The sequence below is a fragment of the Moschus berezovskii genome, chromosome 5 (genome assembly GCF_049115385.1).
Source record: "Moschus berezovskii isolate FMDL1 chromosome 5, NW_MosBer_1.0, whole genome shotgun sequence".
NCBI classification, from domain to species: Eukaryota; Metazoa; Chordata; class Mammalia; order Artiodactyla; family Moschidae; genus Moschus; species Moschus berezovskii.
The window spans coordinates 102,280,393-102,296,067 of NC_142464.1; the positions used below are offsets into that span (position 1 = coordinate 102,280,393).

The 15,675-nt window shown below is 43.3% G+C and overlaps 1 protein-coding gene across 2 annotated transcripts in view; it reads left to right on the plus strand.

Moving 5' to 3' along the window:
* FRAS1 (Fraser extracellular matrix complex subunit 1) overlaps positions 1-15,675 on the plus strand; it is a 533,887-nt gene that overhangs the window by 132,416 nt on the left and 385,796 nt on the right. The window contains exon 1 of one of the 2 annotated variants that reach the window (XM_055434122.2): positions 4,762-6,912. The exons of the other annotated variant lie outside the window; for it this stretch is intronic. The gene's annotated coding sequence lies outside the window, so the exon portion shown is untranslated. Of the gene's footprint in view, positions 1-4,761; positions 6,913-15,675 lie in introns of those variants that run through there. 2 annotated transcript variants of the gene reach the window in all.

Genomic DNA, 15,675 nt, shown 5'->3' on the forward strand with positions numbered 1-15,675 from the left:
GTTCTCCTCTGTATCCGCTCCCCAAGTGCATAGTTTTCCTTCTCTGGTTCCTTTCAGCATTGTGATATTGTAACATTGGCTTGCTAGTTAGAGGTCACATTAGTCTTAGATGCCCCTCACAAAGGAATTTTAGGTGAAGTAGGGACCAAGAAGAAATGGCAGACTGGACACTGGACAAATCAAATGAGGAAGGCAGGTCTCTTTAGTGTAAACCTTAAGTGGTCCAGACTTGAAGCTTGAAAAGATGAAGACATTTCTGATATCAGTTAGAAAATAATGTCATCCTTCTCTTCATGCCAATGGCTTCTTGCTCAAATCTTATCAAATGAAATGAAGATTATTTTCCTCTGACTCTGAACAAAAAGACTAACGTTCGTCTCTTAGTACATGTTTTAAAAAATTGTATTTTCTAGTGGATTGACCTCATCTTCAGTGCTACCCAGACAGGTGCCATTGCTGTTCCTGCTGTGGTTGGACCAGCACTGCTGGAGTGACTGGAGGAGATTCTGGGGTTGTGTGGAGGTGGCAGCACTGCTTATGTGCCCAGGGGTGGAGGGGCACCTTGCTCTGCCATGGGGCCCACCCTTCAGTGTTTTGATCTTGACTGGTGTCTGACTATGTCAGTCAGGGCTTCCACAGGAAACAGACTGCACAGGTAAATCAGGTAATTTGAGGGGAGATTAAGGGATTCTTTTCCAAAGGTGAGAGCAGTGTGTGGTATAAGGAACCCACAAGGCTGGTGCCCTGCCCCAGGGTTAGTTAGATCAGAAGGCCAATATTAATTCCCTGTCTGAAAGGGTGGGGGGATGTAGTAATGATTGGACCTGGAGCAGAGCCAGCCTGTGGAGATGGTTACTTTATGGAAACCCTGCTCTTGAGATGAGGGATGGGCCATATGTTGATGCCCAGCAGGGCGGGAGGCAGGGACATGAATAACCTCCCTCTCCACCCTTCCTCTGATCTATTGCTGGGCCTCACTTCTGGCCAAACCCTCCTGGGAGCTGGGCGACATAGGAGGCTGTTGGTGTGGTTCAAATGGGCTACTAGCCTTGGCTGAGAGTGGGGTTAAATGGAAGACATTCGGCACACAGTCTGTCAAGCTTGCCGCATAGTTACACCCCTGAGAGATTCTAGCTGACTCTCTCCTGGTGAGTGTCATTCTGGGAATCAATAAGATTAAGACGTCAACCATTCAGATATTAGTGAATTGGATGTCAAATCCTTCATTGGCCCTCAGGGGAAGTTTCATGTCAACTCTAACTACATGAAAGGTAACACCTATAGTTTAGTTGTACCCTGGTTCAGAAAACAAAATAAGTTTTCTTTTAGTAGCTATCTTCCTATTTTATGTGACATATTGCTTTATCTATCAACATTTATGAGAATTGCTAGTTTAAGAAAAAAGACTCAAAACTGAGAAGCCTGGAATATCATTAAAAACTTGGATGTGGAGAAGTGTACCTAATTTATCTTCTACTTAGAGCAGAAATTCTTTCTTAAGGGCCCTCTGTAATCATCATCCGTGGGAGGACTTGAAACTCCATCCATTCCCTTTCCATCAGATGTAATTGTTAGAAAGAGCTTCCTTGTACTGAACAGAAATCAACTCACTGTTCCTTTCACCAGTTCTAATATTTTCCTTCAGAGTTACATAGCCTAAATCTCATCATCCTTCAGTTATGTGAAGACAGCCATCTTTTCTCATTTCTAGGCTGCACATCCCATTTTCTGCAACCTGTCCTTGTATGATACAATTTAATTCAATAAATATTTGTTGAACCCCTGGTTGTATACTAGGCACTTGGTCCAGGATCTAGGAGAGTATACCTACTAAGCTTACAACATAGTGGGGAAGAGGAATGTAAACACTTAACAGACACAAGAGATAAGGAAATGTGTTGAGTAGAAGTTTCACTCACATACTGTTTCCAAGTTGTGGGTTAAACTTAAACAGGATAGGAACTAGGGAAGGGAACTTTAGCTTGTCAGTGAAAGCCTTCACCAGGTTGAAACCAGTCAATTAAATCAGTGGGTACTGTCATTCAACCCACTGTTAGTTCTGGTCATCTTATCTACCCATCAAGACATCATGGAGGGCGTTTGTCATGCTTTGCTGAAAGCAATACTATGCATGTTGCAACAATTATCAGTCACTGGGCTACATGCCTCCATAGATGCAGAGCTGGGTGAGGAGAGTGGAGGCTGCAGCCCAAACCGCATGTTTCCCAGGAAATTGCCCAGAATTTAATCTTCAGGACACTTTCCGGTACCTCAGTTTTCCCATCTGCCAAAGGGGGGGGCAATCATTTATCTGTGAGGTGTACAGGTACGTAAAGGATGGTGATATATTCTTTTTTTAGTCTCGTTCTGACTTTTCAGTTATGAACACAGCAAAAGAAATCTTGAAAAGGTGACTTAGAATGAGGACACAGAGCAGAATTGGGAAGATCCAGTTGTTCTCACTCAAAGTGTATCCACAGCACAGGCCCCCTTTGGGGTCATTTGCATTCCTCTCATTCTTTCCGCCTGGGGGCTCTTTCTTGACATCTGGCTCTCCGCAGAGATGGCACCTGTGGTGGCCTCTTCTTTTTCATATCCAGTGCCAGCAGGTAGTGAGGCGTGTTTAGCCTAGACATTGCTCACAGTCTCCTCAGGCTTGGGATGAAAGAAAGTGGAATTCCCCTGAATGAGCAGAAAGTGTTTCATTAAAAATCTTCGTTGCGTAAAACTGTTTATAATGTGGAGCTTGGAATAGCGACTCTTTCCCTGCTCCAGAAAATATATTTAAAATGACATCCCTATAAACTTTGAACATGTCATGCGTACAGAAATCCAGAGAAGGTAAATAAAGGGGAGAGTCTAGATATTTATTTAGTCCAAATAACTTACCTCAGAGGATTTACTTTCATCTGAAGGTAGAATAAGGCCTGATGCTGTTAAAAGACACCTTTTGCCCGTCTCTAGGCATTTAAAGTGCTTACTGGCAGACACTTGTGAGACAAATGGATATAAATGTCATCTCTGATGGCCCGGTAAATACTAACTGCCCTAGGGAGGCATGGGGCTGGGGGTTAGGCAGATGCTATAAGGATGCTGTGGCAATTGGGATCCATGGATAGATGTGGCTGAAAAGATTTGATTAACAGTCTTGTATATATGAAGCTTGCTCTTTAACTTCTGGTGATACCATTATATTTATACGAATTTATTTAACCAACCAGGGCTTTCCTGGTGGCTCAGCAGTGAAGAATCCACCCGCAATGCAGGAGAGGCAGGAGATTCAGGTTCAATACCTTGGTTAGGAAGATTCCCTGGAGAATGGAATGGCAACCCACTCCAGTATTCTTGCCTGGAGAATTCCATGGACAGAGGAGCCTGATGGGCTACAGTCCATGGGGTCACAAAGAGTGGGCGATGACTCAAATGACTGAGCACAGTACATTTAACCAACCAACATTGATCAAGTGTTTACTATGTGCTAAACACTAGGAATATAGAAACAATAGTCAGTTCCTATTCTTAAGGGATTCCCAGTATAGTAGAGGAGACATAGAGGTAAACAGTCATTCACTAACAAATAGAGCATAAGGAGTGTCTCAGGCACTGGATGGGCTGGTGGGTGTATAAAATAAGCTAGATATATCCTAATGTTATGAAATCTTTAGTCTAGGGGGGGAGATGGACAGTGAATGATTATGCAAATAACCACAGAATTATATGCATAAGAAATGCTATAAAGGAAAAGCTTAGGAATGCTGTAAAGGAGAATACATGACAGGGGCAGCCAAGTTGTTTTTTTCTAGTTATATTACCAGGAGATAAGTCCTGCAGTGGAGATATATACAGGGAGCGTTGAGCAGTGGAACGTTACCTAGATCAGGGCAAGTTAAGGAAGGTCGCATATGAGAGGCAGCAGCTGGATCTTAAAATATGAGAAAGAGGTAACCAGGCAAGGAAGAAGTGAGGACTCCCTCCTGGGTCTCTGATTTTCTTTCTCTGAGTGGATGGTGATGCTAGTTAGCTAAATAGAGGCATGAGGAGAGTAGGTTTAGAGAGAATGACACTAACTTTGATTTGGGTCCTTTGGAGTCCGAGGTACTTGTGCACATCTAAGTTAAGATGCCCTGAAGGCTGAGAGCTCTCGGCTCAGGGTGGAGGTGACTTGGGAGTCACCAGCAGCAGAGGAAAGCTTAGGAATGGATGGGAGGGAGAAAAACAGGGACTCAGTCTGGGAGGGGTGCCCAGAAGGAGAGGGGGAGCTGGAGAAGGAGCCTGGGAGCAGCTGGAAGTATAGGAGGAAAACCAGGAGGGAATCATGAGGAAGTCACAGAGGTCAAGACAGGGGCCGATGGTGTTCAGGGTGGTAGAGGGGTCAGGCCAGATCTGGACTTATCTGGTCACTGGGCTTCTGTAAGGAGACCATTGACTTCTTCAGTAGGTGCCATTTCATGGGCTAGTAAGAGCAATGGACTGAATGGTGGGCATGGATGTGGTCACAAAGCTCACGGTTTCTGAAGCTCACATCTGTATTTTTCCCCAAGGGTATTTTTATTCCCAAGGGAGCTAAGCCTTAAACCCTAAGAACAAAGCTATTATCACAAAATATTAACAGTCACTCGGTAAGGGACAGAGGGAAGTATTAGAGTGGTTTTGGCTTCCCCTGAAATCAAGACCACATTCAGATAGGTGAACCATCTTTCCTGCAAGATGGGTCAGGACTGTGCTGACTGTGCCCAGAGAATGTATATATTCCATTGTTCCCCTGTTAGTATTTGACTGTGCTCTGTTTTGGCCCCTGTAGACCGTGGCCTTGCCTTACTCTACTGTTCAAATGATCTCTTTAGTTTTGGTGTTAAAATGTATCTTCTAGCAATTGGGTTATAACAAGGCAGACTTCTGTGATCAGTCTCTAGTTCTGAGCATAAGGTATGGGGGGGCATTATTTAGTATTTGCTATCTTTTCTGGTTTGTTTTTACTTTCCTTGTGGCTTTTCAAATTTATGTTTATATATTATAGCCATCCAGAGCATTCGATGGTCAATGTATTATGTATTTCAAATGTGTTAATTAATTAAAAAGGAAAAACAAACCCAGAAACATGAAAATTATGAGAGCGAAGAGATCGTATGGGGAAAGCAAACTAGCATTTATTTACTGCATACTGTGTTTTCCCAGATGGCTCAGTGGTAAAGAACCTTCCTGCCAATGCAGAAGATGCCGGTTTAATCCCAGAGTCGAGAAGATCTTCTGGAGAAGGAAATGGCAACCCACTCCAGTATTCTTGCCTAGGAATCCCATGGACAGTGGAGCCTAGGGGGCTACAGTCCATGGGGTCACAAAGGAGTCAGACGTGACAGAGCAGCTGAGCGCGAGCATAATGTTTTAGGATGGCTCTTACTGGTTAAACTGGGTCCATTGATCAGCAGTGTTAGTGTCCACTGGGAGCTTGTTAGGAATGCAGGCCCTCAGGCCCCACCCAGACCTGCTGACTCAATCTGTATCCCTGGTGATTTGTACTCACAGTAGAATCTGAGAAGCTCTGTTCTCCATACTTTTTCAACAATCACGTTTAATCCTAATAGTAAGCCTGTGATATACATATAGTTATTCCCCATAAAGTCAGGTTTCACTGGAGAAAGAAAACCAATAGGAGATACAATTAAGAGATAAATTACAACCATGTTGATCTACATGAATACAGGGGCTAGTTAAGCATATCTGTATCCATAGAATAGGCGGTTGGGAAGGGACAGTCATGGGCAGTCTGTAATCCTGGGCATAGGCTGCAGCTCTTGTGCGCCCGCAATCAGGAAGAAAAAACCTAGAGAAGGCGCATTCAGTCGTAGACCCAGCTGTTGTTTGGTGTCTTGTTCGCCAGGAAGAGCCCGGTCCCTTATAAGGGCTCACCAAATTGGTGCAGGCCCATTGAAGATGATGTCCCTGACTTAACATCAACCAATTAGGGACTTCAATTACATCTGCAAAATCCCCTCGCAGCAGACCTTGGTTAGCGCTTGGTTGAATAACTGGAGCGAGGTTTGTGTGTTGCTTTACCCTCTCCTCCATCCTCATAATTGAGTCCAGCCAAGTTGACGTAAAAGACCATGAAATCTTCATTTTTTTAGCAAACACAGGTCAAGTAATTTATCTTGGATCATGCAGTTAGTAAATGGTGCCCTGCATTCAATCCCGGGACTGTCTACCATGCTGGTGCTGTAAGAGTGATCGCTTTTCAAAACTGTTAACCAGGCCAGTACTGACAGTTAACACTGCCCTACAATTGAGTAACAACTCTTTGCAGAGCTCTGGGCGTATCTTGTGTAGGCCTATCTATGGTGGGAGTCCCTGTCATTCAGCAGAGTGCAGCTACGGTGGAATGCGGTCAACTGATCGAAGTGGTTTATAGTATGTAGCTCTTTTATTGGGTTGAGCTTTATTAAAGTAAGCTTGATTTATCAAGATTATTGTCTTGCGGAATCTGGACAGAATGTATTTGTGCCAGAGTTTATAGATTGCAGGTTGGTTGCTAGCCTTTTCGAATAAACTTGCAGGTGGTTTTGAGTCTGTTTTTTTGAGTCTCTTTTTTCTTCACTGCAGAGGTCTGCCTTTTTTAACCTCAGGGTATTTCAGAGGATACTTGTGTATGTGTGTGTGTGTCTGTATGTTTTAGTGCAATAAAGTTATTTGCTTTTCTTGATTGTTGGAAAACGTGCTCCAACAAGTGGAGCCCAGATGCCTTGCATTGCTGACTGGTTGATTGTCATATGGTCCTAATTTTAGAACATGCATTAGTTTGGTTAGCATTTAAAAATATCTACACGTACAGCAGATCAGTCGTTTTAGTCGTGTCCTACTCTGTGTGACCCCAAGGACTGTAACCTACCAGGCTCCTCTGTCCGTGGGATTCTCCAGGTAAGAATACTGGAGTGGGTTGCCATTTCCTTCTCCAGAGGATCTTCCAGACCCAGGGAGCGAACCAGCATTTCTTAAGTCTCCTGCATTGGCAGGTGGGTTCTTTACCACTAGTGCCACCTGGGATGCCCTAAGGCAGGTCAGTTCAGTTCAGTTCAGTCACTCAGTTGTGTCCGACTCTTTGCGACCCCATGAATCACAGCACGCCAGGCCTCCCTGTCCATCACCAACTCCCGGAGTTAGGAGAAACAAAATCTCTGATGCATAGACTGCTAATAAATAAGGGTAATTTGTCCACTTCTTGCCTAGAAAACCCCATGGATGGAGGAGCCTGGTGGGCTGCAGTCCGTGGGGTCGCTAAGGGTCGGACACGACTGAGCGACTTCACTTTCACTTTTCACTTTCACACATTGGAGAAGGAAATGGCAACCCACTCCAGTGTTCTTGCCTGGAGAATCCCAGGAAAGGGGGAGCCTGGTGGGCTGCCGTCTATGGGGTCACACAGAGTCGGACACGACTGAAGTGACTTAACAGCAGCAGCAGCAGCAGTCCACTTCTTGAAAATCATCAGCCCTTGATTTAGACTCATCTGTCTTATGATGTCCATGTTTTTATTTCTTGTTTCTATCCTGATGACCCACATTTCAAGTCCAGGCTTAATTTGGCATTTTCTATTGAAAATATATCTGTGGGTCCCTTGGAGGCTGTCCTCTTTGCTGACCCTGGCCTATTAACCTGCTGATCCTAGTTGCTTTTTTGGGCCTCATGACTCCTAAAGGATCTTAACCCCTTTGTTAAACATTCTACAGCTGCCCATAGGAGAGAGAGGGTGATCTGATAAGATACATAACTCTTCAGTAACATTGGAAACTTGGGGTTTTCAGAATAAATAGGTCAGGAAATTAGTAACCTATGGTTCAACTTGCAGAAGATTCAGATATAAATTTAATTTTCCCTTTCCTTAAAAACAGCTTTGATGAATGGCTGATTTTATAGAGCAGTGAGAAACAGCTGTTTGACAGACTGCTTGGGAAATTAAGATCTTGCTCATACTTTTTTTTGCCTTCTAGAATCATGAAACCTTGATATGAGGCTGGGCCAGAGAATACTAAATGGTGATCAGTTATCAGGGATATCTATTATAAATGCCATCTGTTCAAGGCTTCACATATATTTAATAGCATTTTTACTGAAGTACTCTATTTATCATAAAACCTGTCACTTGTGAACTCTGTGAAAGTCTGTATTAATTTGAAGCCAGCCAACTAAGCTTGGATCACAGGAGGCTTATTAGCATTTGCCAGGTCAAGACCTTCTTGGGCTCTTGCCCTGTCTCTTTATATAGATGTAGTTTTTAAAGATAGACTAGTATATAGTATATATCAGATTTGTCAGCCAGACCAGAGCAGCAGTATGCAAAGTGACTCAAATTATTATACAGATGGTGTCACAGTCCTATTCTTTGGTGATTTCCCTATAGACCATATCAAAATTATGTTCTGATTAAATACTTTTCTGGTGGCAACTAAATATAAAAATAACAAGAAGATCTGAGTTTGGTGTCTGTCTCCCGTGAGGTAAAAGCTCTCAGTATATCAGGCCATAACTTTTCTGTGTTCCTCTTCTTTTCGTTCCGTCACCCTCACCATGCCTAACTATGTGTAAACTCCTGCAGAATTTTTATCTGTTTATTTTATGCCAACTTGTATTACAACCATATATGCATCTAGCTACTCTTCAAATCCTCGAGCCTAAACTCTGGACTGATTTACTTTGGTTTCTTCTAAAGCACTCAATAAATATATCTGAGTGAATGAATGCACAAGTGAAAATGTTGGTGCACGTAAAGAGAAACTGTGGTCAGTTCTGTATACAAAACGTGGAAAGGGGTGCTGAATGGAACACATGAGCTCAGCTTCCTTTTTGATGTTGGAGGTCCAAACAGAGCTGCAAGACTACTTGTGCGTTTCTCACTGTGTTCCTCTACTAGAAAAATGAACCCTTTAACTGAGCGTGATGTTTAAGAAGGGACATACATGGAATGGTAAGAGGGGAGGGAGCCTCTGGCCTTGTCATTTTGGTCATCTGGGCAACCAACCAGAGGATGAAGTCACCCTTACACCTGCCCTTCCCATTGGTTAGGATGATGATTTGTAGACTTCCCTTGCACAGGCGAGGAGGGGTGATAGGCAGAAAACTGAACTAGCTATTTGCTCTTTGGAGAAGGAATCACTCCACCAAACTTTGTCTCCATAGCATACAGCCCCAGATGGTCACTGTCTGCTCAGGCATTTCTCAGCGGAGAGCTCAAGGGACTAAACTCATGGAACTAAAACTGATTTACAGACAGCATCAGCGTTAGATTTTTATATATGCATACTAAGTTGTTTCAATTGTGTCTGATTCCTTGCGACCCTATGAACTATATCCCACCAGACTTCTCTGTCCATGGGATTCTACAGGCAAGAATACTGGAGTGGTTGCCATGCCCACCTCCAGGAGATCTTCCTGACCCAGGGATTGAACCTGCGTCTCTTATGTCTTCTGCATTGGCAGGTGGGTTCTTTACCACTAGCGCCACCTGGGAGCCCCTTAGATTTTGTACTTGTTTCTATTTGTGAGATTCCACAGGGAGGTGCTTTGGGCTGTACAATAAAATAAGACCTAAATTTGAATTTGCCAAATACATGAGCATATGACTAATAGGTGGAAGTTTTCTGACTAGGGTCTTCATCACCCATCAACAGCAATGCTGTTAGCCTTTGCCTCCCATATGAGAGGGGAGTTACTTACCTCTTTCTCTTCTATGGAAGTTGTAGTGGTATGCATTTACATAAGCTTGACTTCTTTATGGAGAAAGGGCAAATGTATAAGTCAGAGTTCCACCAGAAAAACAGAACAAGTAGAATACACACACACACACACACACACACACACACACAGAGACACATGTATTTAGTTAGTTAGTTATGCACGGAATTGGCCTGTACAGATTGTGAGCTCTGGCTAGGCCCGTGGACTCTGCAGTCCATCATGAAATCTCTTCTTTCTCAGGGAAACCTCAGCTCTTCTCTTGAGGCCTTTCAACTGCTTGGATCTGGTACACCCAGATTATTGAGCATAATCTCCCCAGTCAACAGCTTGTAGATATTAATCATCTCTACAAAATATCATCACCGTGACACCTAAATTAGTGTTTGAAAGAATACCTGGGGACTCCAGCCCAGCCAAGTTACGACATGAAACTATCACAGAAGAGTTTTGCACTTTGAATTTCCTCTAGATACTGACTCTGTGATGTGGAATTTTCTGCGTTGTTCCAGTGAAAGTTCCCTGATACCATGGTCATGAGCTCAGTCCCTGAGTAGATAGTTGGCATTACTCTGCCCACTGCCCTCAATTATAAGTGGCCATAAGAAAGCAGCAGCGTGAATGGACAGTCATAAAAACAGCACCAGAGGTGGAAAACAGCTCGAAGCACATGCTCTACAGATGTGGTTTTATTTCCAGCTGTTAACTAATTAGCTTTGTCCAGGTGAAGAGGCTTTGTGGCATTTTCATTGAATTGCAAGTGAGACACAGAGTGGGATTAAGGGCTTGTCTGTGCTAAACAAGACAGGAAGTCACTGGGGGCTTGCCTTGGAATACCCATCATCTGCTTCCAGTTCTGATGTATTTACCTGTACGCTTCTCTTCTCCTGATTTATCTGATCACAGATGGTAGCACATCTCATTAAAATGCACAGCTGTGGACACAATATCTTCATTTTCATTGCACTTAAGTTTCATCTTTCAAAACTGAGGGGTAAGATGTGCGCTTCTTACTTAGTTATGTTGGGAATTAATGAGCGAGTCAGTGCACCATCTTGGTTTGCTTTGGTCATATTGGGCAGCCTTAATTGTTTCCCTTAATATTCCTATGACTGGCTTTCACTCTCTTGATGACTTTTCTTGCGCTTCTTGGAATCTTCCGTATTGCTCTTCAGTAGAGAGGTTGGAAATGTGCTCTCAGTAGTCCAGGTTCAGAACGTGGTGTGAGGAGAAGGTAAGGACGTGGTTTTTATCACCCTGAGGATGTGTTTGCTGCCTCTTTCTCCTCTGAATTCAGTGTGCCTCGGGCACTGTTGTGGACCAGCCTTTTTAGCTGTATATGGGCTCTGCCTAGGTTCCCATCCAGCTCTGGGGCTCCAGCTATGTCATCTATATACTGACTCACCAGTGCCTTCCTCTATCCCTGATCCGTCCCGTGTGGACACAGAAGGAACATCTCCATTTGATGGCTGGATGGCATCACCAACTCAATGGACATGAGTTTGAGCAAATTCCGGGAGATAGTAAAGGACAGGGAAGCCTGTAGCCCATGGGGTCGCAAAGAGTCGGACCCGCTGAATGACAACAATTTGCATGTCTAGTGGATCTTCTGACTCCACAAGTTCAAGAGAGAACCCTTGATTCCATAGCTTGTTCACAACCTGTTTCTTCCCATTTCCCTCCATCTCATATAATTTTCAGCTTAAGATAAATCTTGTAGTTTTTTTTTAATAACTCTACCCTCCAATCCATGATCATATCTTATGCTTCTATTCCCTAAAACAGATACTAAGTCCTTTCTAGTCCATTACCTCAACCCTACTCCTGAATACCCATCATGTTTCGCCGAACTGACATACTAGCTTTCTAACCTGATTTTTCTCTTTCTACTGTTGCCCGGCCATATCCTTTCCTGGCTGCAGAATACCCAGCTGACCTCAGTGTAGTCAGGTCAGGCCCCTCCCCTGTGTAATGCCCTCCAGTGCCCCTCTGTTGTAAGTAGTCTAAATGCAAACCCGCTACCATGATCTACATCTCCCCACCTCCTTCTTGGACCTCATCTCACATTGCTCACCTATGCAGCTCAGCCACCATGGCTTCTTTTCCTCACATGTGCCAAGCTTATTACTAACTCACATTTTGCATGTCCATTCTTTTTTCTTGAAACACTCTCCCCAGAAACCTCAAGTGATCGACTCCCTCTCTTCTTTCAAGATCTCAACGTAAAATCACTCCCTCAGAGAGACTCTTCCCTCTCCCTGCTCCCTCCCCCATCACCCCCACCCACCGCTGGTTAGTCTTTATTAAGTTGTTTGGTTATTTACTGTTTACCACTATCGACTAGAATGTACTGTAGTCAAGGCAGGCTCTCTAACCTCTCCCTCTCTCCCTTCATTCTTTCCTCTTCACAGCACAACATAGTATCTGAAGCAGATTATTTACTTAATAAATGTTATTTTAATGATTGAATAAATCAATTTTTTGTGTGCTTTTGTTCTGTAGCCGTATACTAGGTTGACAACTTTAAGGGATGCTGTGTATTGAATTGTCTGCCGGAATTTGTGTGTTGAAGCCCCAACCCCCAATGTGAATATATTTGGCTCTAGGGCCTCTGCAGAAGTGATAGCGAAAGCATTAGTAGCTCCGTCTTGTCCCACTCTTGTGATCCCACAGGCTGTAGACAGGCTCCTTTGTCCATGGGATTTTCCAGGCAAGAATACTGGAGTGGGTTGCCATTTCTTTTTCCAGAGGATCTTCCGGACCCAGGAATTGAACTTCGATCTCTTATGTCTCCTGCATTGGCAGGTGGATTCTTTACCACTGAGTCATCTGGGAAGTCTTATCATTAAGATTAAATGAAGTCATCAGGGTGGTCCTGATCTGGTTGGAATGATGCCCTTATAAGAAGAGGAAGTGACAGCAGAGACTGTTCCTCTGCTCTCTGATCCCTGCCCCTGCTGCTGCTGCTGCTAAGTCACTTCAGTCGTGTCCGACTCTGTGTGACCCCATAGACGGAAGCCCACCAGGCTCCCCCATCCCTGGGATTCTCCAGGCAAGAACACTGGAGTGGGTTGCCATTTCCTTTTCCAATGTGTGAAAGTGAAAAGTGAAAGTGAAGTTGCTCAGTTGTGTCTGACCCTTAGCGACCCCACGGACTGCAGCCTACCAGTTTCCTCCATCCATGGGATTTTCTAGGCAAGAGTACTGGAGTGGTTTGTCATTGCCTGATCCCTGCCCCTACCTGAGGTCAACGCTCATGTACCAGAAAAGGAAGTGTGAGTACACTGTGAGAAGGCAGCCATCTTCAAGTCAGAAAGAGCTCTTCAGAGAAACCTGGTCGGGTGCACCCTTGACCTTGGTCTTTCCAGGCTCCAGAACTATGGAGCCCCTCCACCTGTGGTGTTTTGTTATGGCAGCCTTAGCAGACCAGGGGGCTTCCCTGGTGGCTCAGATAGTAAAGAATCTGCCTGCAGTGCAGGAAACCCACGTTCAGTTTCTGAGTCAGGAAGATCCCATGGAGAAGGAAATGGCAACCCACTCCAGTATTCTTGCCTGGAAAATCCCTTGGACAGAGGAGCCTGGTGGGCTACAGTCAATGGGGTGGCAAAGAGTTGGACACAACTGAGTGACTAACACTAGCAGACCAACACGAGGGGTGACCCTCAGTGACTGTCTGGTTGCTTTTGTAGGTCCAAACACATGTAATCTTCCACATGTAATTTCGGTTGAATTTTCCTAAATGTACGACAGTCTGCTCATTATTTCTTGTCTACCAGTTGTCTGCGTTGTCACTGAGCTTCTGAGATCTTTTGTTAGGCTGGCATTTTATTGCATTTTATTAAGGAAGTTAATGTTGTCTGGTGTATTAGAAAAATCAGAACAATGTTAAAATTTGTTAAAGTAACATTTAAAAGTGTTGAAAGAAAATTGTTTCCACTCTAAGGTCCTGGGAATCTGTGCGTTATTTTCATCTAGAGAAAGGCTCATTTCTTCTTCTTTTTTAATCTCAGGGACACTTCCTTATTTATAACAACCATGTCTTATTGATTACAGTATATATAGTATCTAGGGCAGTAAAGCATCTATTCTAGAACATAGTATTAACTCAAAAAGTTTACTGAATGAATAATTAAAGTGTTCTGGACCCTTGCTAATTTGTTCTTAGTCTTTGATGTGAAACCTTGTTAGAAGTCTTTAGAAAGATTAAATAATTATATACTCTGAAATAATCAGTACATCCTCTTATTATACCTTTTATTTTACCCTTCATCTTGGTGTTCAAAGTTAAATCCCTGAGCTAAATTTAGAGATTTCCTTTTGTTTTTGAATTGGTTTCTTGAACTTTGTCTTGATCGTGTCCATGGGCATATATTTTACAGTACTGCAAGTAGTGGTTGCATACTGTGGCTGCACACTACATTTTCATATATTCTCTGATTTGGTAAAGAATCTGCCCGTCAATGCAGGAGATGCAAGAGATGTGGGTTCTATCCCTGGGTCTGGAAGATCCCCTGGAGGAGGAAATAGCAACCTGCTCCAGTGTTCTTGCCTGGAGAATCTCATGGACAGAGAGGCCTGGCCAGCTGCAGTCCATGAGGTTGCAAAGAGTCAGACATGACTGAGCACGTCACGGCAGCACTGATCCTCAGAAATGGTGATGAAGGATTTGGAATAATAATTTCTGGAAACTCAAACGTCATCTTTTAGGGCTTGAAGAAGAGTTTTTTCCCTGTAGAATTTAAATTAAAGCATGGAATTCCATAGGTGTTATTTGTAGACTTTTTGAAACTGAAGTAAAAAATGAGTAAAAATCTGTTGCAAGGAAGGAGGGTTTGAAAAACACAGTGGGGTGGCCAATGATTGAGACAAAGTGGAGCAGAAATGTGAATGAGATTCTGGAGATAGTATGTTCTGGTTGTTTTAGATGAGGTTTTGCAGAACTTTGCAAAAGTTCTTATTATCCTTATGCGTCTACAGGCAGCTCATTGTTTTTACTTCATTAAACTTGCTACAGTCCATGGGTTTGCAAAGAGTTGGACACGACTGAGCGACTAAGCATTCATAACCCTGCTTATTGCTTCACTGTGGTAATTTTATCTCTCCTCCCACCCCATCCTTCCTGCAATGTTAGCCTGGGCTCTTGGAGTCAAATTGTCTAGGTTCAAATCCTGACTCCTCTACTTAATATTTGTGTGATCTAGGGAAAGTTACTGAATTTCTTTATATATCGGTGGAAAAACATCTGTAAAATAGGGTAGATGGTTCGAAGAATTGTCACGGAGGTTTAATGTGCTCATCCATGTAAAGGACTGGCACATAAGAAGATGTTAATAATTGGTAGTTATTGTTTTATAATCATCATCATTGTCACCATCATCATCATGATTCTCATCACCATCATCTTTTTTTCTCCCGAGGATCCTAACATATCAGTATTCTATTAACTGAATAATTATAAAAAATGATACATGGCATTGTGAAGGAATTTTAAAGTGGAAAAGCTCAGAAGTTAAGCATTTGTTGGATAGAAAATGTAGCTTGTTTCAGATACATACATCCGAGTAAGAAGGCCTGAGACAAAGGAACATCAGAGAAGAGAGTGGATTGAATATTCACAGGTGATCAGAGAAGTCACACAACACTTTTAGAGCAGGACTGGGTAACAGTGCTTTCGAGATTCGTATCACTTCTCCTTCACCTGCCTCTGCTTTCAGGTACTTCTTTTGGGGATTGGCTGTTTCATGATTCATGCAAGTTCAGGTTCAACATTAAGAGTGCCTGACCTTAATCGCCAGGAAGTCTCTTTTCACTTTCTGTCTCAGGGCCTTCTCAGACCACTGAGGTCAGTTTGGCCAGCAGGCAAATGCAGCTTGTAAGTATGAGAGTTTATTGCCCCTGGAAATTCTCGACCAATAGCCTCAGCCTGTAGCCCTGCACATGAACATTCTGGGA